The 26607-nt window shown below is 41.8% G+C and overlaps 1 pseudogene across 1 annotated transcript; it reads right to left on the reverse strand.

The window, feature by feature from the left end:
* Positions 1-5944: 5944 nt before the first annotated feature.
* LOC134479834 (reticulocalbin-1-like) lies at positions 5945-26369 on the reverse strand (annotated as a pseudogene). The gene has a single exon (XR_010053620.1). The product of XR_010053620.1 is annotated as a reticulocalbin-1-like (transcript).
* Between the last annotated feature and the right edge of the window lie 238 nt (positions 26370-26607).

Consider the following 26607-nt stretch of genomic DNA (forward strand, 5'->3'; position numbering starts at 1 on the left):
CTACTAGCCCTCAAATTTTACCATTACTTAATGCTTTATTGGAGACAAGTTTTCTACTTGAAATCAGTGAGTGATGATTTCAGTGTGAATTGTCTGACAACTCACTGTCCTTTCAGTGCTCTGGCTCAGACAACTAAACAAAACCATAGACCCAGCTCTTTGAAAATGGTAATGGAGTTGATAACACACCCTCATGAAAAGAGGAAGACTCCAGTTGCTTACCTTCAACTCCCAGCCTCACCCTGCCAGCTCAGGGATTTCTAGTACGACTGAATCTGGACAATATTTACAGGATTTGGCATTTCTAATTAATGCTTATGTTTAGGTAAATAAAGCTGGTGAGGGGCTGGAGAGATGGCTTAGTGGTTAAGAGCACTAAGTACTGTTCCTTAATAGACCATTTAAGAACTCAAACTGGATTGCCTGGACCCTTTAGCAAGGGAGGACAATGATACCAGACAGATTATAGGCCTTACATAGGAACAATTAGTCAAAAAATCTCATTCTTTATATATCCAAAACAATAATGCTGGAGACAATAATTTGGTATACAAGTCAATTTATAAATACAAGTGCTCAGTGTCCTCAATTTAATCCTCGAGGACTTACCTTAATAAATAATATCTTTACTATATCTTAAATAAATAAAAAGGGGGAGTTATCCCTGTACGCTAAATAATGCTCCTTTTATTTCAATTTTAAAATTTGGATGTCAAAGTTTATGACACCCTACAACTAGGCATAGAAATAGAAATAGAAAGATCCACATATTGACATGATCCTGTCCAGATATTTTATATGGGGAAGAGGGAATGTTTGTGTTTTTTCTACAGGATGCTAAAAGTGTGTGCCAGCTGCCTGAGTGGTTGCTGAGACTTGCTGATCCTGGTTGCATAAAGATTCAGCTCTCCTGGTTCGGGTCCCTGGAGTCATTCCTCTGCCCTGAGAGGAAGATGGAAGATTCCCCCTCATCTTTTGTCATCACAGAGATTTTGGTGTTGCTGCAGTCAGTGTTACTGCTGCATGTGTCCCATCCCACTGTGGCCCACTCTCTGACCCTTTGTGCACTGCTGCTTGCTGGAGAAGACTGGACTCCAGCCGTTGCTGCCTCCCTCATTGCCCTAGTGACTCTTGCTGCCTTAACTGGTCATTTTACAGACTGTAGCTTCACAGGAATGCCACCCGCGTAAAGCTGCTGTGGACTGGGGAACTCTACCCTGGTTGTACTGATCTCAGAAATGGTTCCATTGTCTGCTGGTTGTTCCAGAGAAAAATGACTGATCCTGAACTGTCCTGGAAAAGACCTTGACACTTTCGCTGCTATTGTAGCAGCCATTACTGCTGCAGACTTTGTGTCTGCAGTGTCTGGAGTTATCCTCCCCCAATCTATTGTTAGACAAACACAGTGGGTGAACTTTCTGGAGTAGTTGATAACAATTGGGAGTTCAAAATTTCATTATAGGAGCGGCTTGACTACGGTCCTTGGTGGTAACAGCTGAAGAGAACCAAATGAGGTGCCCACTACTTATCGGGAGTGGCTCTGTTTGGTGCAGCCCTATGCTGTGGATTAGTGTTCATGCTATGGTTGGTTTGCAAACTCAGATCTCAACAGAAACGTGACAAGGCCGTTATCACTCAAGCACTTGTGGCCATTGTACAAGGGGCCTCCCCTAGAATTTGGTTATCTATCTTCAAAAATTAGTCGGTGTCTGAGTTCTCTGCTCTTGCACCCCATGGATCTGTGGATCCATTGCACTGGGATGAGAGACTCAATGATCCTTTGATCAGCCCTTCCACATCGCTGAGGTTTCCTCATTGCACGCAATAGGGTGGTCATGATAAAATAAATAATAAGGGGGAGATGTAGAGGGCCACTATAACATTCGCCACTACAAGATGGTGCTGGCTTCCACTGTGCCCCACGTGGAAGGCCAGAATAGCTTCCGCCATTACAAGATGGCTCCACCGCGCCAGCCGACTTAGGGTGTATATAAGCCACGCCATGCGTGCGCACGGGGCTTCTCCTTAAGATTGAATAAAAGTTTGGCTGCAGGAAGGATTCGTATGTCCCTTTGTGTTTTCTTGCTGGCGAGAGGTCGCGCGGGACATTGAATGAATTTTTGAACACATGCTCTGAACCCCTTTACTGTGGCCCAGGTTTTTGCACCCCTACACTTGCTTCTGTGACCCCATACAGAGTTGCTACTCACAGTCTAAGACTTTGGTACCTTGAGCACACTTAGAATACTTTGTTTTTTTCATCCCTGGAACCTTGTGCATGAGAGGCAAGTGCCCACCACTGAGCTGTACTCCATCATCTTCTGAAGGCATCTTCTCCTTTTATGTCGCTTTATGATACCAGAGTCAAGGCTGTTTCCAAAGATCTTGATTTCTTCTTGTTCTTACATTTGGTAATGTTGTGGGCCACTCCTTCAGGAAAGACTCCACCTTGTACTCAAGGGAAGGTGACAAGATCCAATCAATCACATCCTAACAGAGGAAGCTAATCACACCCAACACACACAGCTTCTCATTTGAAGCCAATTTTAGACCACTAGGGAGGTGAGTGGAGTGAGGGCAGGCAGATTGGAGGAACAGCTGATGTATTTAAGTTTTCGAGGCAGTTGACTGTGTAAGAATCCTAGGGCAGCTTCTGAGCTAGGGAGATAGGGGAGCAATCAGAAGACCAACAGTTTGGAGAACTAAGGTCCATGTCCAGTAGCAAAGAGTAAAATGTTGCCTGAAAGCACGGAGGACTCTTCAGAGACAGAAGTCATATACTTGTCAGATAGCTTGGCTACATGACTTTTTTTTCTTCAGCTGAGTGGCAGCTTGGAGTATGCGAGGAAAAGGCCATGTTTAGATATATGTAGACATATGTAGAAATATATCCATCTTGGCAAGGTGGACACGGGAGAGCAAGAATAAGAAGGGATCAGCATGCCACTCAGCATGTTAGGTTAAACGTCTTGGCCATGAGGCCTGGTTGGTCAGGGGGAGGTAATACAAGAATGCTGGTGGGTTGAAAATGGGACAGGGTGGCTGACAGGTAAGTTTGGGGGAAAAGGGGCTGTGACTTGCATTAGTTAGTTTACATCGTCAACTTGACACAACCTAGACTTATAGAGGCATAGGCCAAGAGGAGAAATACTTGCTTACTGTATTGTTTGTAACGAAGAAAAACTCTTAACTGAGCATAAGAAACAGGTTGGGAGCCAAGAATTGCATGTTACAGGAACAGGCTGTCAGTGCCCACACCGACACAGCACGGAGATCCGTGCGTAAGCCTGCGGGATTATTAAAATCACATGTGGGATTAAAAAAAAACACACATGCATGGGTTATTTTTGTTAAGAAGGAATGCCCATTCTGTAGCTTTATTTACCGAATATATACCCCAAGTTGACCAGGTGGAAAAATCTGGGAAGCACTGTGGGAAATCTTGGCCTAAGGCAGGATCCTCTAGGTGGTTATTGAAAACATCACTATTAGAGAACTCCTACTGGAAGACCTCTGCATTCTGTCCTCGCATAAATTCAAACACAATTATGACTGTAAATCTAATACAGCAAATGAAAAGCTGATTTGATAGTTCCTTCAAAACTCAGAAGATAAAAATATTTTGAGGATAAACTATGAAAGGAGTTAATATGGAGGGTGGTGCTGGAAACAGAATTAAAATACTGTTTATGCATAAGAAAACATTTGTTAATGTGTAGACCCTATTTGACTCTCCCAGTTCTTTTACAAAAGCCTGCCAGAGGATCAGAAGAATTAAAACACCCCAAGAATAACAGGGAGGGATTTTGATGTTTCATCTGGGGAAAGGGTGGGCATGTTTATGAATGTAAAGCTCATTTCCTTAGAGACTTCTTGGCAATTGGGTACCATATCATGCTAACGAGGGCAAGGTCTCTAAGTTCTGTCCCAAGGAACTCTCAGGTACTCCTGGTTCCAGGGAAAGTGCCTTTCCAGAAGAAGAAGTACAATGAGAGAAAAACTGGAGCTAGAACCAGGCAGGAGACTGGACCTCAGAGTGCCTGGGATAGGGAAGTGGGTGGAGCCTCTGGTGCCATACAGTGCACACTGGTCCTGCTGCTCTGCCAATGGCTCTGCCAGACTACCCAGTGGTCTTGCACTCTTCCTTGGCTCCAGGAATGGAGGTGTAAGGAAAGTCTTTATATATGGGAACGACACGTTGATTACTGATTTTTGATCCTATCCCAAAAGATGGTCCTGATTTGGATGGTACCCACTAGGGGTTGGACAAGCAAGCATCTCTGGTGGCAGGTTTAGGAAAGACACAGTTGAAAGAGACTACAATAACAAACCTCCGTGGGACAACCCAGAGGCACCAAATAAACTTTGGGGAGGTCTTCTGTCTCTCAACGCCTGCCAGCCATGCCATTCCTACCCCAGATCCTGGCGACCAGTCGGACATGTTGAGTTTCACAGTCCAGGGGCACGTAAAAGGATTGATTTCTGTGTGTGAAATGGGTTTGCTTCACTGAGGAAGCTCACCAGGAGCAGGAGGGGAAGTGACTGGGTTCCAAGTGAGGGGCTGGAGAGTAGGTGCAGGACTAAAACCAAGGCCCCATGACCTGCGGCCCCTCCAGGGTGTGCCCGCTTGCGGTCCCTCGGGATGCCTTCAGGTGACAGACAGACAAAGTAGCTAAAACCATCCAATGGAAGAAAGATAGAATTTTCAACAAATGGTGCTGGTTCGACTGGAGGTCAGCATGTAGAAGAATGCAAGTTGACCCATTCTTATCACCCTGTACAAAGCTTAAGTCCAAGTGGATCAAGGGCCTCCACATCAAACCAGATACACTCAAACTAATAGGAAAAAAAGTGGGGGAAGAGTCTCGAACACATGGACACTGGAGAAAATTTCCTGAACAAAAGACCAATGGCTTATGCTTTAAGATCAAGAATCGACAAATGGGACCTCATAAAACTGCAAAGCTTCTGTAAGGCAAAGGACACTGTCATAAGGACAAAATGGCAACCAACAGATTGTGAAAAAAATCTTCACCAATCCTGCATCTTATAGAAGGCTAATATCCAAAATATACACAGAACACAAGAAGTCAGACTCTAGAGAGCCAAATAACCCTATTAAAAAATAGAGTACATAGCTAAACGAAACATTCTCAGCTGAGGAATATCGAATGGCTGATAAGCACCTAAAGAAATGTTCCACATCCTTAGTAATCAAGGAAATGCAAATCATAACAACCCTGTGGTTCTACCTCACACCAGTCAGAATGGCTAAGATCAAAAACTCAGGTAACAACAGATGCTGGCGAGGATGTGGAGAAAGAGGAACACTCCTCCATTGTTGCTGGCATTGCAAACTGGTACAACCACTCTGGAAATCAGTCTGGAGGTTCCTCAAAAAATTGGACACTCTTCTACCTGAGCACCCAGCTATACCTCTCCTGGGCATGTACCCATAAGATGCTCCAACATACAATAAAGACACATACTCTGCTCTATTCATAGCAGCCTTATTTATAATAGTCAGAAGCTGGAAAGAACCCAGATGCCCTTCAACAGATGAATAGATTTGAAAAATGTTGTATGTCTACACAATGGAGTACTACTCAGCTATGAAAAACAATGACTACATGAAATTCATAGGCAAATGGAAAGAACTAGAAAATATCATCTTCAGTGAGGTAACCCAATCACAGAATAACACACATGGTATGCACTCATTGATAAGTGGATATTAGCCCAAAACCTCGAATTACCCAAGATGCAATCTACAGACATCAGGAAGCTCAAGAAGAAGGATGACCAAAATGTGGATGCTTCTACTCCTTAAAAGGGGGAACAAAAATATCCATAGGAGGGGATATGGAGGCCAAGTTTAAAACAGAGACTAAAGGAACGACCGTTCAGAGCCTGCTCAGCACATGCCCCCCCCCATATATATATATGTGTGTGTGTGTGTGTGTGTGTGTGTGTGTGTGTGTGTGTGTGTGTAAGTATGTATATCCACCAAAACTAGATAAGATTGATGAAGCTAAAAAGTGCTTGCTGGAAGGGTCCAGATATAGATCTCTCCTGAGAGATACATCAGGGTATGTCAAATAAAGAGGTCAGTGCTAGGAGCAAACCACTGAACTGAGAACAGGACCCCACTTGTGGAAATTAGAGGAAGGATTGAGAGCTGAAGGTGCTTGCAATTCCATAAGAACAACAATGCCAACCAACTAAACCAATAGCAAAAGACTATACATGGACTGACCCAGGGCTCCACCTGCATATGTAGGAGAGAATAGCCTTCTTGGGGCACCAGTGGAAGGGAAGCCCTTGGTGCTGACAAGGTTGGACCCTCAGTGCAGGGGAATGTCGGGGAGTTGTAAGGGGAGTGGTTTGGAAGACTGTCCATATCGGGGAGGGAGACAGGATGGGGGCTTATGGACTGGAAACCAGGTAAGAGAATAATATTTGAAATGTAAATAAAGAAATATATCTATGAAAAAAACTAAAATTAAAAAAACAAGATAAAAATTACTAAGAAGCAATCAAAAAAAGAAAATGTGAACAAAAAAAGAAATTTTAGGATTTGGAGAAAGATGAATGCCAGGTATATTATATAATATAACTATATTACCACGATCCACACTTTTATATACTTGAGAACAACTGCGTCTGTTTTTGTTTTGTTTGTTTGTTTTTTAAATAGTTAATGGAAATACAGTCCCTTCCTGTCTGTGAGACTAGGGATCCAGATGTAGTGGAATTCATTATTTGTTGAGTCCCGAACCTTTGAGCCAGCTTCTAACACAGCTTAAGGCAAGGAAACAGAGCAAGGTAATATCTAAGCCATTGACCAAACGATCTGGAGTAACAATTACAGGTGAAATTCTTCTTTGTAAATGAGAGGAGAGCTATAAAGGATACCTATTAGATTTAAAACAAATGAAATGTACCCACCAAAAATCCAATAAAAAGTTAAAATTAAAAAAAAAAACTAGGAAATACAAAAGATTCGGGTGCAATTCCACAATCATGATGTGTTTCTTCTGTGATAGCATACAGGTTAACTTACTTCTCTATGATTGTTTTCTTATTTGAAAGTAAGTAATGGGATCATCTATGGAGTGGTTGGTAAGAACAAAAGCTTTGCCTAACTTGAATAATAGGTCCCTCCAGAGCATGTGCTTAACAGTCTAGGTACAGAGAAATTTGCTGAGGGGACTAAAAACAAAACCAAACATAAAACAGGAACAACAATGATTTAACAAAATTCTGCATGCTGGAATTGAAGGCATGTTGCAACTTTAATCATATTTGTAGGTATTTCTAATAAACAAACAAAGAAATAAAAATCGTATTACACTTCTAGCAGTTGCATCCAAGAGAGAGAGAGCTGTGAGGTAGTGTGTGCTGCTACTTTCCACAGATACACCTGGGCCTCAGGCCTGCCCTCAGTGAGCTGGACCTAAAAGCAGCCTAGTTGAAATTCCTGCTGCCATGGCAGGATTCTGCAAGAACATTTTCCTTTGACAACAAGGGGCCTTTGTGGAGGAGACTTCTTGGTGGGTTCTCAAGGACTCTGCATGTCTTATTCTACAAAGAGAAGCCAAGCCAGGACTTTTAGCAAGGCCAGCCAGTTGTTTGGGGAAGTCTCTGGTCCTGTGGCAGAGGGTGAGGAATGGTTGAAAAAATGTCGGCTCTGCTGAGAGCAAAGGATAACCTTCTAGAACTATGACCTCCTAATTCAGGACATTCCACTCCCTGCCCATCCTCCTGATTCTTATGTTTGCTACGAGTAAAAGATCCTGGTGCAGCCCCAATATTCTCATGCCTAGACTTGGAAATTCAGGAAGAATGATATTTGAGAAGTAATGGCTATGTGGTTACAATGTAGTAACACAGGGTCCAGGTTGACGTTTGCTTACTGATGTCCCATTTAATTGTCTTTTTATATTTGAGAAAGGGAGGATGTCCAACTTAATATATAAAAGAGACATAAAGTTATAATTTTATATATGCCCTGTAGTTGATCCCTACGATCCCAAGAAAAGGGAGTGATTATTTCAAAAAGTAGGATTATAGACCATTGATTTTGTGAAATACATAGATGTGTATATGGAAACAATGCCAGCTGTCTAGGACTGCACATTAAGCAAATATTACCAGGTTTTATATAGCCAAATGTATAGGAGAAAGCTATTGGCCTCTAGAAAACAGGGAAAACCTTGGGATTCAAAATTTATGTCACATGCGTTGTCTCAGGTGGTAGATTTATTTTTAAGAAAAATCTCCCTTATCCATGCTCCCTAGAGATTTGGGTGCTAACAAAAATCTCTTATCAATTCAGGGTTGTAACCAACTCTTCCCATTAAGAGAATTGATGACTTCCAATGAAGCAGAGAGAAATATCTAGCTTTGGAGTAGAGGTTGTCAAAGGGTTTTCCCTGAGTCACATGAGAGACTGCAGGGAAAGGCCCCTACAGAAACTGATCAATTTGCGGAGAGCTAGTTAGCAGGTAGGCCACAGAACCTCGCAGTAACATCATCAGTAAGCCTTTCCTAGGAAAATCTCTTGTCTCTAAGACAGCACTAGAATCTTCTGGGATGTCACCAGTGTTGTGGTGACACCAACTGCCTTTGGCATATTCCTTCAGTTCCCTTTGGGTTCACAAACAGGCATGTTTCGCCAGCTGCTCAGGCTAGTTCGAAAAGAGAGTAGAGATCAAGGAGAGACCAGAAAAAGGCAGAAGGATGCAGACCTCCTGTCTAGTAAAAAAGGAAGAATGAAATCGTTCTGGGGAAGGCTTGGTGAGTCCAGGGCAGAGTTGGGGAACATCCTTGAGGAGATAGGTTTGAGACGTTCCTTCCAGGAGTAGGCCTTGCAACAAAGAACCTTGGGATTTCTCAATGACAGACCAAGAGTCCAGAGTTCTGATGATTAGTTTGACAGAGAGCCAAGAATTGGCAAGCCTGCAGCTTTTTTTCTGGGAGCTTTGTAATTTCGAGTGCCAATACATGCCAGGAGGAGGCATGATGAGATTAACAATGTGACCATTCATGGTTGGGAGTTGAAGCACTTCATCCTCTAGATTACTGTAGGTTACATAAGTCTCTGATGATAAGAACAAGGAAGGATGCACCCCTAGTCATGAACTAAGATCTCAGACACTTTGGGTTTGAACACACTCATTAGAGATTGATGGTTCTAAGCATTAGGAACTCCAGGATTTACCTGTACCACATCTGATATGAGATGACAATGTCCCATGTCTGGATGTCTGAGGCAGCTTATGGCTTTCAGGGCAAGGGGTCCTCTAATAGTGAGTGTGACTTATGTATGGCAGTGAAGATTGGGAAGAAGGACATAGCTTAAGAGTCCAGTTTGAAGAAAGCTTTTCTGCTATTTCAGGGAATCATATAGTCTCCAGCCTTTCCATTTCCTCAACCTCCTTTCTGGGACTCAGAATGGTCTTTTCCTCCCCTGGGCCATCAAATATGCAATTTCACTTGTGTTTATCTATCTACAGGTTTCGGTAGGAAGGCATCATCCTGAAATGATATCAGTAAGCAAGAGAAGCGTCTAAAGAAATTGGAAGAACTAAAATTTGAAACCCAGAAGTGTAAATTCCAGAGGGATGTACTTTCTCAAATCCTGGACCTTTATATCTATGATGATTGGGACTATAGGTAGTCATTATGCCCAGTCACCTGTTCACTGTCTTGTGCTCTCTCTGCTAACCCAAGATTTCTTTACATCAAAAGAGTTTTTCACTCCTCATCCTGGATTTCAAAGAGCCTTGGCAGGTGTGGCCTGTTGAGATAAGCTAGGTGCTGTGGGCTTAGGGTCAAGCTCTTTTGTACTTGAGCCTGAGGTGCTTGGAGTTGGATTGGTTCTGTCAACAGCTGGAAGGACCTGGTCACATTTGCTGCATCTAGGAGTGTGAATGAAATGCCTGCATGTCATCACTCTTTTACCCTGAATCTGTTCATTGTTCACTGATTCTAAGGCACCTCCCTGGATATAGTTGGCATTCTAATTGTACTTAAATATGGGTTGGTATACATGTATGTGAAAGTATTTGTGAGTGTTTTGCTCAGGATCAGGACATCTGGGGACCTTTGATGGGCTCTGAGGATTTGTTTGATGAACAGTTTATAGGTCATGATAGTGATGAGTCTGTGGAGGCCCACATTGATCAATAGAGCACTTTGCACCTTCTATTTACCTTGGTGGAAGATAGGACTCTCTGGAGGGAAGGAGATGTTATAAATCCTCTGCCCTGTCAAAAGTATTTATGCCCTCTGGGAATTCATGTAACGATAGGAAACAATGATTGAGAATCCCTGCTTTCAAAACAAAAGAAATGTCATTGCCACTTTCTGTTGGACCTAAGGTTGTGGCACAAACTTGAGGAAACTTCTTACAGAACTAGTCAATGCCTTCATGCTCACCTGGCCAACTCTTGAAGGTCAGCTCCCTCCAATTGGTACCCTGGCTCTATTGTCCTGTACCCAGGATAATAAGTTTAATCAGCACCAATAGGACCCAGTTCAAAGGAGCAAGTCTGTGATATATACTGGCTTTAAGTAATATAATACAGAGAACAGTCTGATTTCACCTATTTTTTGCCCGATTTGAACTTTATTTATTTTTTTACTTTTCATTTTTTTAGCTATCTATGAATGGTTTATTGTGACCTAGAAACAGTCGCTTTGGAAACAAACCCTTGATACTTGTAATTCCCAAGCAGGCAGTTCTCAGGCTCTGCCCACTCCTATACAGAGAGTCTGCAGAGCCATATCTCCCCAGGTTCTTAAGGAGTTCTTATTTCAAAATAAATGTTTGCTGATTTGCATAGAAATATTTTCTATGGAAGAATCATGCTTGGGGTTTCACTGTTGTGTTTTTGCTCTGGTCTTAGAGATTACCACATGCTTCCCTCACCCCCATTCCTTAAATTTTAATTTTTTATTGGATATTTTTTATTTACATTTCATCTAATTCTGAGTTCATGAGCTCAGATGGTTATTTTTTCCCTACCACAGGCTGGATGTTGAATTGCCTATACTTCAATCTGAACGTGGGATGAGAATGATGGCTGTGCATTAAATGAACAACTCAATATGTGACGCCATGGAGAAGTACAAGGAGCTCATACAAGAGAACAATTCCTACAGTGAGTCACTGACAGAGATGAAACCCCAGCACTTGGCAGGGAATGCTTCTGTCCAGCTATGACTTTGAACAAAAGTCAGGGCTCTGGTTCTGCAGTGTCTAACTCTTAACAGGAAGCCTGCCTCGTGGCAAGGGTCTTGGATTTGTAACTCTTGGACTTAGTTGTTCTACATGTGAAGAGTGTAGAAGACCCTCCGATTGTTATTTTCACCCATTAAGGATTCTCTAGATAGAAAAGATTTGCACCATGGTGGGAATATCAATCAACTCTGAACCTCTAGGACTCTGACATGAGATTTAAAGATTTATGATCCATGAGAAACACATGGAAAGATTGTATAGCTATTGGGTCTTCTATCACCCTCAGAGGGGATTTGCCCTCTACCTGCAGGTGGTTTTAGCATACCATGGACATATAAGCTCCCATATGTACCATTTCTTCTTCCTTGATTTATATAAACACTTAGTGTCAGGATTTTCAGAAGTACTTTGATTCATATTGAATTTGGACTCTGGATTTGACTGCCTTTAATTGGTGCTGACTTGTATAGTGTGGCTCTACTCTGGGGATGTTGGAGGATGAGGACCCTTGAAGGGATGATTGTACTTGCAGGAGAGACAGGCAGATAGAAGCTGGCTGGTATTTACCATTTTTTGTTTATGGTTCAGCATCAGGCACTTCCAGCTCCTGCGTGAACGGACTCCATAGAAGAACAATATAAGGATTTTGCTGAATGAGAACAAAAAACTGATGGTGGAGCAGACTGTTCTGCCAGCATCCTGTGTGGAGGCAAAGAGGTTCTGTGAAGAGGCCGGAATGAACATCTGTGTCCCCAGAGCCAAGCAGTTGCAGGTAGGATTAGACCTCAAGGTCAGGTTGCCCTCATGTCTAACCATAAAGATAGACAAACGAATGTAACTGTCCATTGACTTATCCATGTACTGACCTATGTCTCATCCAAGTGTTCATTTATGTGATCGTTTACAAGGCTTTCTGTTGGGGTAGCCTTTTTGAAGAAATTGCATATTTGGAAGGCAAATGCCCCTGCTATTCTAGAATCTGCAGTTTATTACGGGAGATAGGCTGACTACATCACAGCACTACATGCCTTTATGTGTGGAGGAGGGTGCTATGTGGGAGCCCCTCTTTAGACTAGCACAGAGCTTTGAGGGATGAGGCAAATGCCTGTAGTTCATTTGCTTTACAGGGATCTTGTGAGATTCCAGGAAGTAAGTAGTTTGCAAGGAGGAGAGCCTAGTGGAAATGCCAAATAAATGGTTCTCATTGTAATCTTTTGGTGCCTTTTGTTCTTTCTATCCCCTTTTCCCTATATATGAAGATGGTCTCTTCATGCTTCATACATCTTGGGTACCTGACAGAACCTGAGTAGCAGCATGTCAGTCCTATTTTGTTTAAGTGCTGCTGGACATTTCATATCTGCATCTTATACTCTGAAGTTGGTTAGAAGAGCAGGGATGTGGAAAGGGTTTCAAAAGGTGAGGATAGGCATGAGAGATTTGAGACTTCAAGAACAAAGTTCTCCATATATACCCCACATTCTGACCAAGAAGAGTGCTATCTAGGCCTTTTTATTCCTCTAGGGAAAATTAGCTGAGTTAGTGATTCTCTCTTAAAATACCTGCTTTGAATAATCTATATTATGATCTTCCTCCAGCATGATGGAATCTTCATTGTTTTCTGCCGACTTATGGTTTTTCGTGTGTGTGTGTGTGTGTGTGTGTGTGTGTGTGTGTGTGTGTGTGTGTGTATGCATCGCTGTGGTGACCTGTAATTTGTGGGTATTCAGGGAGGCCAGTTAATGACATACAATTTTGTCCAGTCATTCTCTAACTTAGTCCTTTGAGCCTAGGTCTCTCAACAAACCTAAATCTTCCTGTTTTGTGCTGGTCAGCAGTCTTTGCATCACCTGTCCAGTTCCAGGTGTTGCCACCTCTGTTATTTGTCTCAACACATTCTGAATAACTAAACCATTCAGCTATTTTAAAAGTAAGGATTAGATTTTGTCACTTTACCTTAATAGAGGTATCCCCCTGGAAGATTCTGGTCTGTCTTATTGCCTTAACCATGATCGTGCATGGAATCCTATAGTGCATCCCTCTGCTGACATTGCTTTGCTGACTATATCATGGGCATGGCATTCTTCAGGATACATTCCCTCTCAGTGTTGTACAGGGTGCAGCATTTCAGCAAAGTCACTGTAGCCTTTTCTTTTGCCTCCTTCTGACTGATGTTGAGGTTGTTTTAATATCGCATGAATTATAATGTGATGAAAAGTTCCTGGGTACTGACCATGAGTCACTGTCTTCTTCTGATGCTTCCAAGGTCTTCTATGAGGGAAGCAGGGTAGTTTTAGTGAGGGGCCTATGATGAGTCAACATGGAGCTTGCTGGAGGCTTTTCTTCTGTCTTGGGCATTTGGTGATGTGTTGTTTAGTTTATCTGTGCAGAGTTTGTAACTTACTTGTAGGTCCAGCAAGTATCTGCATAGCAAGATTTCCTGAAGTGGAAATGAGTACAGGCCAGGGCAGCACAGCCTGCTTGACTGTAAGAGACTTGTACATAACATAGCTCCCACTAATTCTTCATTCAACAGAAAACCTGCTGGATAAAAGGTATGTTTTCCTTAGTGTGTGTGTGTGTGTGTGTGTGTGTGTGTGTGTGTGTGTGTGTGTGAATGTGTGTGTGTGCATGTGTGTGTATTTGTGTTTTAGTTTGTGCAAAAATATAACTGTGTTGCCTATTTCCAAGTTTACTGAGAAAACCACTCTGAGAGTTCACTTTGCGTCATGAAACATCAAATACAGCAGCCCAATCATTTTGGCCTCTCCTCCTAGCTCTGTACAGCAAAAGGACACAAAAGCACTTGTAAAGTTCAATTTTAACGGTATTAGGGGCAAACCTACCAATCTGCATTGAAATCCTTTGGAGCACATTAAAGGAATGGAGTACATGGAGGTAAGGGGGAGGCTTCTCTTTAAAATCCATGAGTTTATATTCCTTCTTTGTCCTTTGTGAATTGTGAAAGCCCACTGAAAGGTTATGTCACTCACTGTGTCTTCTCCAATCTTGTTTTACACATTGCCTGCTCCCATTTCTTTCCAGCTACCTTGGCACAGTACAACTTCACCTTGGAGTCTGGCTTGGATTGTATTCACTGAGAAATTGAGTTGCATGGAGTTGTATTGGCATCCAGCAGAAGTCCCATAGCTGTGCTGTGGTGCAAGAACAGGGCAGGTTAAGGAGCGGCTTTAGATGCACAAATAACCTAAAGCATCCCCTGTGTTATCTGTGTAGCATTCTGCAAGGGCTGTTAATCAACATCATTTTCTCTGAGTTAAAGTCAGCCTCAGTGGGGGATAGGAGGAATGAGGATCTTAAGACAGGTCTGGTAGTGTAAGAACAGGTAGGCCTATGAGAAGCCATGTACAGAAATTGGAACAGAAGTTTTAGTTGACCCAAAGATTACAGAACAAGGAGTAGGTGTCAACAGAGCAACTAGGGCTCATCAGTGCTGTGGTAGTCCCCGAGCAGCCCTGAAGGAGAATCTGTCCAGACGTCCATCAGCTAAGGGAGTGAAAATGTACTATACGGTGGGGGCCATTCCATGCATTATGACTCAGTGTAAGATAATCCATGCAAGCATTTACTTACTTACTCAAAATATCTGTGACACAATCACATTATGGGGAGAAAAACTGTTCATTTGTATCCTGGGTATGGAGATTTCCTATGATTCTGTTCCAATAGCCTTGGGCACGAAGTCAGTCAAGTTAAGGTAAAGAGAGCTGCTATTAGAAGAAGCTGCACACTTTGGGGGCAAGCCTGAAACAGTGGCCAAGAACAGAGTCTAATCCACCACCAACATATGATCCTTTGCTGGGAAACAAGCCTGATCTACACAGCCTTGGGAACGAGCTAAGCCAGATTGGGGAATAAGGCAAGAACCATGATTCTATGTTGGTTTATGGGAGGACAGCACAACACTGACTGAGTTGTTTATAGGCTATAGGCTATGCCTGCTATGTACATATCCCACTCAACATTTGTTTTTATGCCTTCAGAGAATCCTGGGCGGTCTTTATATTAAGGATTACCTCAGAAAGTAAACACTTGACTGCAATGTACTATGCTTATATTGTGTGAACACACATGTGTTCTGTGTTTGGGAGTGTGTATTAGTGTTTCTGTGTGTCTGTGTGTGTTTGTATGTGCACACAGGTATGCATGCCTCCACTGACATTACACTCATCTAATGACCAGAATAAGGAAGGATTAGAGGAAACAATGCAGGACACTCTGAAGCAGAGAGAACTGATCACCCAGGAAAGTGACTTGGGAGAAACAGTGTAGAAGAATTTTGACATCTTTGAGATCAGGTAGGAACATAGGCTGGCAGAAGCCAGTTGGGTTTCCTGTCCTATATAACTATCCTTTGTGGGTGACTGACCACCTACATGGTTTCAGCCTCAGTCAGCTAAAGAACTACTCAGAGTATTATTCTGGTACAGTTTATATGGATTTTGTCCATGATGCAATATATGTGATCTTCAAGATTTCTTGGTATTTTCTACTTCTTCTTTCTCTTACATCTGTGGTAAACTCTGAGAACATTTTCTTTTCTGTTCTCTCACAAATTGCCTTACAATGACTATACACATACAGGGGTTCTGTTCTGTTTGTACACCACCATCACCTTTAATGCTCAGTGTGTACACTGGGAAGATTTACACGGAGCCCATTCTCAGTGATTACAGGATGTATGCAGTGCCCATGGTTTTGATGTGAGATGGTTTCTCTGTGTATTTACAGATACAGTGGTTACAAATGGAACCTAGGCAGGTTCCTTCCTGCAAAAATAATCTGAACCTTCACTTCAATTCTGAGCAGGTTCTCCATAAGACATCCACATGGTATTCTAGGTTGCTCATATCTCTCTTGAACTCAGATTCAGACATAGCCACAATGTTGTTATTCAATATAATATACCTGGACCAGTGACAAAATATGCTCATTTTTCTTTTGATTCCAGTACTGTGCATAGTCCACAGTTCGATTTCTAGCTGTTTTTAAAAGCTGATATATAAATCGAAGCCCATTTACTCTATGACACTTGGGGATGCAGGAAATGACCTCAGTTGACAGGTAATGCTGGATTGTCCAACCGAATAGAGCTGACGTAAGAGGGAGAGCTGAATCAACAAACCCTCACTAATCCTTTTTTCCCTTGCTCTGCTAGGTCTAAAATTCTCCAGCGAAACTCGAACATGGCATAGACCAGAACAAGATCTCCCTTGGAGAGCAGTGCCACAGGAGGAGTCTAAGTGTGCACAACAAATACACCACTATTACATCGCATCCTTAATATCCATAGCAGTTGTGGGCTGCATTTTCCTACTTTAGTTTGATTTCTTTGGATTGAATAGGCCATACTTTCATCTCGGCTCTCCCGAGCAAGCGTGCACATTTGAAGAAGCGTGCACAGAGAAGAGCTGATGCACATCAATCGAGAACTGCTGAGCATCCAGGAAGAGTGTGCACATGTACATTTGTACTTGTCCTGAAGGGTCACCCAGAAGAGTTTCATGGAGATCAGTCCACAACATTGGAAAAACTTTGAGTCAAAGACTGTCATATGTTTTATACTCAGTATTGGATGGCTTTGTCCTTCATACCCTCACTCCAACAAGGCAGACCTACTTACATTCCCCTTGAAAAGATTATTACCATCAGTAACTGCTTGTCTACTGTGTTTCCAAGGCAAGTCATTGGCTATAAGTCAATTCTGCAAACGAGCATCAAAAGAATGCTTAGGACAATTCCTCTGTTTACATTTTGGTTTGACTTTTGATTACTTTGGTTATTTGGTTTTCCTTATATTCATTTGAAGTTTTGTTATTTATTCATTGTTGTTTTGTTCATTCATTTGATTTGCTATTTTGATAAGGATACAAACTGTATATATTGACTACCTGCATCTGGATACTATTGATGTATTCTGGTGAATAAAAGAGTGATCTCAAACTCTCAACTCTTAAGAACCTTCTTTATTGAGGTGTGGTTTCACCATCTGATGTCCCACGGCTATCAGGCAGGGATGGATCTCTGCATTCTCATGGGGACTGGGCATCATAATTACTTCCCAGTCAGACTGAGATACAAAGGCAATTATACTTTCACTTTAGACTGTGTTTCCAACTCTGTGAATTCCAAGTTCATCATGCAAAAATTACCCAATGTATATACTTGTTTTTAAATATTTAGTTACCACTAAATTATACTCTTCTGTGGATGAGAATGTTAAACAAATTAATTGGATAAACATCAAATTTTCTATAATATCTCCCAGGAAATATAAACATTGTATAAGGGAGATGAAAGCAATCAGGAAACCTGCACCAAAATCCCGTGGTGGAGAGTGCTGAACACCCAGAAAAGCGGACAATCCTGAGACCACAGGACACACCGCCCCTTCTGCCCAACTCTTCCCACATCCCTGGCCCAAGAGTAAACTGCATAGTGCCTCTGGATATAGGAATGTAGGAGCAGTCAGTGGCAGGAACCTGCTTGGTCCAGCATGGGCCCAGAACTGAATCGGGCCCAGAGCATATTTGAAGAAAACCAGAGGCATACAATTCTGTGTCTCCTGATTGTGGCATTTTTCAAATTTAAGCTCTAAATGCCATGTTGTTGTTGTTCTTTTTTTTAATTGGATATTTTTCATTTCCATTCCAAATGTTATTCACTTTCCTGGTTTCCCAGAAATAAGCTCCAATGCCACCCGTCCCATTCTTCTATAATGGTATTCCGTTCCCCATCCACCCACTTTCCCAACTCTCTGGCATTCCCCAAACTGAGGGTCCAGCCTTGACAAGACCCAGGGCTTCTCCTTCCATTCGTGTGCAAGGAGACCATCCTCTGCTTCATATGCAGTTGGAGCCATGGGACGGTCCATGTATAGTCATTGGGTAGTGGTTTAGTCTCTGGGAGTTCTGCTTGGCTGGCATTGTTGTTTTGATGGGGTTGCAAGTCCCTTCAGCTCTTTCAATCTTTCTGTAATTCCTCCAACTTGGATCCAGTTCTCAGTTCAATGGTTTGCTGCTAGCATTTGCCTCTTTATTTGACATGCTCTGGCTGTGCCTCTCAGGAGACATCTATATCCGGTTTCTGTCAGCCTGCACTTCTTAGCTTCATCCATCTTATCTAGCTTGGAGGCTGTATATGTATGGGCCAAATATGGGGTAGACTCTGAATGACCATTCCTTCAGGCTCTGTTCTAAAGAATAGAATACCTCTCCTATGAGTAATCTTCCCCTTTTAAAGAAGGAGTGAAGCATCAGCATTTTGGTTATCGTTGAGTTTCATGTGGTCTGTGCATCTTGGGTAATTTGAGCATTTGGGCTAATATCCACTTATCAATGAGTACATGTCATGTGAGTTTTTCCATGATTGGGTTACCTCACTCAGGATGATATTTTCTACTTCATTCCATTTGTCTATGAATTTCATGAAGTCAATGTTTTTGATAGCTCAGTAGTACTCCATTGTGTAGATGTACCACATTTTCTGTATCCATTCCTCTGTTGAAGGGTATCTGGGATCTTTCCAGCTTCTGGCTATTATAAATAAGGCTGCTATGTCCCTAGTGGAGTATGTGCCTTGTTGTATGTTGGAGCATCTTTTGGGTATATGCCCAAGTGTGGTATAGCTGGGTCCTCAGGTAGTACAATGTCTAATTTTCTGAGGAACCTCCAGACTGATTTCCAGAATGTTTGTACCAGTCTGCAGTCCCACCAACAATGGAGGAGAGTTCCTCTTGCTCCACATCCTTGCCAGCATTTGCTGTCACCTGAGATCTTGAACTTAGCCATTCTGATGGGTGTGAGGTGGCATCTCAGGGTTGTTTTGATTTGCATTTCCCTGATGACTAAGGATGTAGAGCATTTCTTTAGTTACTTCTTAGCCATTCCATACTCCTGAGCTGAGAATTCTTTGTTTACCTCTGTATCCCGTTTTTTAATAGGGTTATTAGGCTCTCTGGAGTCTAACTTCTAGAGTTCTTTGCAACTTTGGATATTAGCCCTCTGTCAGATGTAGGATCGGTAATGATCTTTTCCCAATCTGTTGGTTGCCAATTTGTCCTTATGACAGTGTCCTTTGTCTTACAGAAGCTTAGCAGTTTTACCAGGTCTCATTTATCGATTCTTGATGTTAGAGCATAAGCCATTGGTGTTTTGTTCAGGACATTTTCATCACTGCCCATGTGATTGAGACTCTTCCCCACTTTTTTGTTTCTTCTATTACTATGAGTGTATCTGGATTGATGTATAGATCTTGATCCACCTGTACTTAAACTTTGTACAGGAGGATAAGAATGGATTGATTTGCATTCTTCCACATCCTGTCCCCCAGTTGAACCAGCACCATTTGTTGAAAATGCTATTTTTTTCCATTGGATGATTTAGCTCCTTTTTCAAAAATCAAGTGACCACAGATGTGTTGGTTCATTTCTGGTTCCTCAATTCTATTCCACTGGTCTACCTGCCTGTCTCTGTACCAGTATAATACAGGCTTTGTCACTATGGCTGTGTAATACTGCTTGAGGTCAGGGAATGCTCATTCCCCCAGAAATTCTTTTATTGTTGCAGGTAGTTTTTGCTAGGTTTCACTATCCTGGCTTTTTTGTTGTTCCAAATGAATTTGCAAATTGCTCTTTCTATCTCTATAAAGAATTGAGTAGGAATTTTAATGGGGATGGCATTGAATCTGTAGATTCCTTTTGGCAAAATGGCCATTTTTACTATATTCATCCTGCCAATCAATGAGCATGGGAGATCTTTCCATCTGCTGAGATTTTCTTCAATTTCTTTCTTCAGAGACTTGAAGTCCTTGTCATACAGTTCTTTCACTTGCTTTGTTAAAGTCACACCAAGATATTTTATATTAGTTGGAACTACTGTGAGGGGTGTCATTTTCCTAATTTGTCTCTCAGCCTGTTTATCCTTTGAGTAGCAGAAGGCTAGAGATTTGTTTGAGTTAAATTTATAAGCCGACACTTTGCCGAAGTTGTTGATCAGGTTAAGTAGTTCTCCGGTGGAACCTTTGGGATCACTTAAGTATACTATCATATCATCTTCAAATATTGACATTTTGATTTTTTCCCTTTGAGCTCCTTTCACTGTCTGACTGCTCTGGCTAGAATTTTGAGTACTATATTGAATAAGTAGGGAGACAGTGGGCAACCTTGTCTACTCCCTGATTTTAGTGGGATTGCTTCACGTTTCTCTCCATTTAGTTTGATGTTAGTTACTGGTTTGCTGCATAGTGTTTAGATATGGACCGTGAATTCCTGATCTTTCCAGGATTTTTATCATAAAGGGGTGTTGAATTTTGTCAAATGCTTTCTCAACATCTAGTGAAGTGATCATGTGGTTCTTATCTTTGTGTTTGTTTATATAATGGATTAACATTGATGGATTTCTGTATATTTAACCATCCCTGCGTCCCTGGGATGAAGCCTACTTGATCATGATGGATGATCATTTTGATGTGCTCTTCGATTTGGTTTGCAAGAATTTTATTGAGTATTTTTGCATGAGTATTCATAAGGGAAATTGGTCCTAAGTTCTCTTTCTTTGTTGGGTCTTTGTGTGGTTTAAGTATAAGAGTAATTGTGGCTTCACAGGAGGAATTTGGTAGTGCTCCATCTGTTTCTATTTTGTGAAATAATTTGGACAGTATCAGTATGAGGACTTCTGTGAAGGTCTGATAGAATTCTGCACTAAACCCTGAACTGCTTTTGGATGGGAGACTTCTAATAACTGCTTCTATTTCTTTAGGAGTTATGGGGTTGTTTAGATTTTTTTTTGTTGTTCCTGATTTAACTTTGGTACCTGGTATCTGTCTAGAAAATTGTCCGTTTCCTCCACATTTTCTAGTTTTGTTGAATATAGGCTTTTTTAGTAGGATCTGATGATTTTTTTTTAATTCCCTCAGACTCTGTTGTTATATCTCCTTTTCGATACCTGATTTTGTTAATTTGGATAAATGCTCTGTGATCTCTGGTTAGTCTGGCTACACGTTTATTTATTTTGTTGATTTTCTCAAAGAACCAGCTCATGGTTCTGTTGATTCATTGTATAGTCCTTTTCATTTCAACTTGGTTGTTTTCAGCCGTGAGTTTTATTATTTCCTGCCTTCTACTCCTCTTGGGTTCATTTATTTCTTTTTGTTCTAGAATCTATAGATGTGCTCTCAAGCTGCTGACATATGCTCTCTCCCATTTCTCTTTGCAGGCACTCAGAGCTATGAGTTTTCGTCTTAGCACTGCTTTCTTTGTGCCCCATAAGTTTGGGCATGTTGTATCTTCATTTTCATTTAATTTCTTTCTTTATTCCTTCCTTGACCAAGTTGTCATCGAGTAGAGGGTTGTTCAACTTCCATGTATATGTCGGATTTCTGTCGTTCTTGTCGTTATTGAAGACCAGCCTTAGTCGGTGGTGGTCTGATAGGATGCATGGGACTATTTCTATCTTCTTATATTTTTTGAGGCCTGTTTTATGACCAATTATGTGGTCAATTTTGGAGAAGGTATCATGCGGTGCTGAGAAAAATGTATATCCTTTTGCTTTTAGGGTGGAATGTTCTATAAATATCTGTTAAATCCATTGGTTCATAACTTCTGTTACTTTCTCTATGTCTCTGTTTAATATCTATTTTCACAATCTGTCCATTGATGAGAGTTGGGTGTTGAAATCTCCTACCATTATTGTGTGAGGTGAAATGTGTGCTTTGAGCTTTAGTAAGGTTTCTTTTATGAATGTAGGTGCCCTTGTATTTGGAGCATAGATATTTAGGATTGAGGGTTCATCTTGGTGGATTTTTCCTTTGATGAATATGAGGTGTTACCTTTTTAATGACTTTTGATTGGAAGTAAATTTTATTTGATCATAGAATGGCAACCCCAGCTTGTTTCTTCAGGCCATTTGCTTGGAAAGTTGTTTCCAGCCATTTACACTGAGGTAGCGTCTGTCTTTGTCTCTGAAGTGTGTTTCCTGTATGCAGCAGAATGCTGGGTCCTTTTTATATATCCAGTCTGTATGTCTATGTCTTTTTATTGGGGAATTGAGTCCGTTGATGTTCAGAGATATTAAGGAATAGTGATTGTCGCTTCCTGTTGTTTTCATTGTTAGAGGTGGAATTATGGTTGTGTGTCTCTCTTTTGGTTTCATTGCAAGGAGTTTATATTCTTCCTTCCTCTATGGCATAGTTTCTCTCCTTGTGTTGGAGTTTTCCATCTATTATCCTTCATAGGTCTGGACTTGTAGAAAGATATTGTGTAAATTTGGTTTTGTCAGGGAATATCTTGCTTTCTCCCTCTATGTTAATTGAGAGTTTTGCTGGGTATAGTAGGCTAGGCTCGCATTTTTATTCTGTCAGGGTCTGTATGACATCTGTCCGGGATCTTCTGACTTTCATAGTCTCTGGTAAGAAGTCTGGTGTAATTCTGATAGTTCTGCATTTATATGTCACTTGCCCTTTTCGCCTTACTGTTTTTAATATCATTTCTTCTTTTGTGTATTTGGTGTTTTAACTATTATGTGACTGGAGGAATTTCTCTTCTAGTCCAATCTATTTCGAGTTCTGTATGCTTCTTATACCATTGTGGGCATCTCTTTCTTTAGGTCAGGGAAGTTTTCTTCTATAATTCTCTTGAATATATTTACTGGCCCTTTACGTTGGGAGTCTTCACTCTCTTTTCTACCTATTATCCTTAGGTTTGATCTTCTCACTGTGTCCTGGACTTCCTGGATGTTTTAGGCTAGGAGCTTTTGCGTTTTTACATTATCTTTGATGGTTGTGTCGATGTTTTCTATGGTGATTTTTGTATCTATGGCTCCTTGTCTCTTCCTTGGGTTTACTGTATCCAGGGTTGTCTCCCTTTGTGTTTTCTTTATTGTTTCTGGATGGTTTTGGTCAATTCCTTCACCTGTTTGGTTGTGTTTTCCTGTAATTCTTTCAGGCGTTTTTGTGTTTCATCTGTAAGGGCTTCTACTTGTTTACTTGTGTTGTCCTGCATTTCTTTAAGGGAGCTATTCATGTCCTTCTTAAAGTCCTCCATCTATAGCATAAAGTGTGATTTTTAAATCAAGTCTTGTTTTTCCAGTGTGTTTGGCTATTCAGTATTTTATTTGGTGGGAGAACTAGGCTCTGATGATGGCAAGTAGTCTTGGTTTCTGTTGCTTAGTTTCCTGTGCTTGCCTCTAGCTGTTGGGTTATCTTTGGTGTTTGCTTGAATTGTTGTTTCTGAGAGTGGCTTCACCCTCCTGTAGGCCTCTGTGTCTGCACTCCCGATGAACTGTTTTCCTGTTTTCTTTCAGCCTTTTCTGAGAACAGGTGCTCTGATCTCCTGTGTGTGGGCAATCCTAGTGACTCTCTTACATCTCTAGGCGGGGGCAGGAATCACAAGAATTCTGCCTCTGATTGCTCCTTGGTCCTTGCACCCAGGGGGCACAGTTGGCACTAGGCGATTCTCTCTTGGGCAGAGGGAATGTTGGAATGTTGTCATCACTGATTTCTCAGGAGTCTCCACACTTCTCAGGGTCCAGCTCTCTCTCCCATGGGATTTAGCTGCAGGGAACTCTGCTTCTTAGTATTAAAAACAAGGCAAAACAAAACCACAAAGATGTGGGTTTATTGTGCACATTAGCAGGTCCAAACAGGAAAACTCACAAAAGTATATATACCATTTACAATAGCAACTCCCAATATAAAGAATTTGAAAAACCATGCCTGCTCCAAGTTGGCTGACATAGGACAATATAACATTGCCTCCTTCAAGCCTTTACCTTTGCCACCATTTAACAGTGGCAACTAAGAAGTCGCAAAATTTAATAGTTGAAATACATAGTGATTATTCTGCACAGTGTCCCTGCCACCCACCTTGACTTACAGAACCCCTTCAGGATTTCTTGCCCATTAATTAAGTAAGTAGGGAAGGAGTTGAGGAGATCATGCTCTAGCAACATATCCCCCAGAATACTGCATTTTGCCAAGAGTTCAATGTGTTTTAAGCCAAATCCTACTGGAATAGATAGTGATGGTTATTTTCCAGTAAATATGGAGTGAAAAATAATTTTTACCCCAATCTGAGGTATAATCTCACGGTTTAGGGACACAACTGCTATACACTTGACAACTATAGCAATCACCCAGAACATCTGCATAAAGCCTGTGACCGTTGGCCACATGAGGATGAGTGTCTTTCAAAGATCACCATGATCCAGTTGTCTAGAATCTCCTCCTTTTTAAGTGTCTCATCCTTGTTTTTGTCTGGCTCATACACCAGATGCTGGGCCTCAGCCTGTGCATGGTCATCATCGTGAGGGAGGAGCCAATGGTGAGTCTCGTTCTTGTCCAACTTCCCATCCTTGTTCAGATCATGGAAATCATTGAACTGCCCCTGTTCTGACAAAACCCAGTCTGGCTCAGGGCCATTGTCTTCACGGGAAAATCATGTCCATGATGTACTCATCCTAGTTCACAAAACCATCTCTGTTCTTGCTGATATCTTCCAGGGTTTCCAGAAGTACAATCTCCTTCATACGTTCGAACTACTCTGGGTGCAGAAAGGCAGTGAACTCCTCCTGAGGAGCTCTCAGGTTGCAATGAAAGTCTGAAGCATTAAATCTCCTCTCATCCTGTGGAAGAATCTTTTTAAACGTGTGATGATCAGAGCTATCTTGGAATTCAGCATGGTTTCCCAGGCAGTAGCCATAGGTGGCCTGCTTTTTTCTTCCCAGGAGATCTTTTTATCTATGTCACTATCATAATCGTTCCAGACTTTATCCACATTATCGTAGATGTGTCTTTTCTCTACCTGATTGACTCAAACTTTCAGCTCCTCAGTAGTAACAAGGCCATCTCCATCACTGTCAATTGGATCAATAGTTTTCCCCAGCCTCTCCTTGCTCTAGTCTGGGCTTAGCTGATCGAAGGTCTTGGAGTCCTTGCCCAGGAAGACCTCTTGATCATACTGGAAGCTCTGGTTGTTTTCAGACTGCCACTCCCTCAGCTCCTAATCTGACTGAACCAAGCCCTCTTTGCACACCATGTGCTTGGCAGGCATCACCAGCACCAGTACCAGCAACAGCCCTAGGGCAAGTCCCAGGCAGACACCGCCTGCCATGAGCAAAGGGAGGCAGCCAGGCAGTGGGGCCTGGGAAAGCTGCAGCCTCTGTCCCCTGCCCAACAAGAGCTTTTGTTACATTTCAAATGTTATCCTCTTTCTTGATTTTCCATCCATAAAACCCCCACCACTCTCCCCCTTCTTCTGTGAGAGTTTTCCACTCTAAATCGGTGAATTCTTTCTGTAAGACAGCATTATTTCACACTATTTGGAAACTGAGTCTGAGTGTTCCTGTCAGGGTTTGAGGTGGAGAAGAGCTATTCTCTGCCCTGGAAAAAGTGGGTCCAAATACTTGGCAGATTCCTAGACAGGCAACAACACAAAAGGCCACGTTTTCTTAGCACATCACACTGGTGAGGCTAGTGAGATGGCTCAGGAAGTAAAGGCACTTGTCATCATGCCTGACAGCCTGAGTTCCATCCCCGGACTCTGTATGGCAGATGGTGAGAATGGCTTCTTTAACATTCTTCTAACCTCTAAATTATGTGCTCCAGCACAAGCATGTGCACAGAAATGTGGGCATGTGTGCTCAACACACACACACACACACACACACACACACACACACACACACACACACACATTTAAAAATCAACAATAATAAAATTCAGCGCAACCCTTCCCTCAACGAAAACTCATCCTAACTAGAGTTTTAGAACTCAGGGTTTTCAAAGGTAAATTGAAGAGAGCCTCATCTCTGGAAATGGAGCTCAACAAAGACATGTGACTTACAGGTTTCCAACTCATCTTCTCTCCTCAGGTTCAAACAGAAATTTCCAGGCCCTGGCTCAGTTCTTCTTGAGTTCAAGATAATATACTAGCAAGAATCAGAGGCATGGGGCTAACATAATTCCTTTTTCAAAGAAGGAAATAATTAATGCAGTGATAACTAATTTTCTAGGGGAGGAAATAATACAGTAAGTATTGATGTAAAATCATTTTACACTAAATTATACATGAAAACTTTAAAACTTAAAACAAACTTTTCAAGGAGATTTCACACTTGTGGTAGTGTTATGAACCAGAGATTTCCAATTGGAAGAACACCCAGGACCAGCCAGAGGACAAGTCGGAGCAGGATCTGGAAGCCCAGGACAGGTGCCTTGCAAATGAGTCAGCCTGCATGGGATAGCACATTAGTTGACAGGTAGCTGACTACACTCAATAGCCCATGCTGGAGGTACTGTGCCTGGACCCCTCCCACCACATCCCCTGCTGCCAGTGTGCCAAGACT

This window comes from Rattus norvegicus, chromosome 7 (assembly GCF_036323735.1).
Source record: "Rattus norvegicus strain BN/NHsdMcwi chromosome 7, GRCr8, whole genome shotgun sequence".
NCBI lineage: Eukaryota > Metazoa > Chordata > Mammalia > Rodentia > Muridae > Rattus > Rattus norvegicus.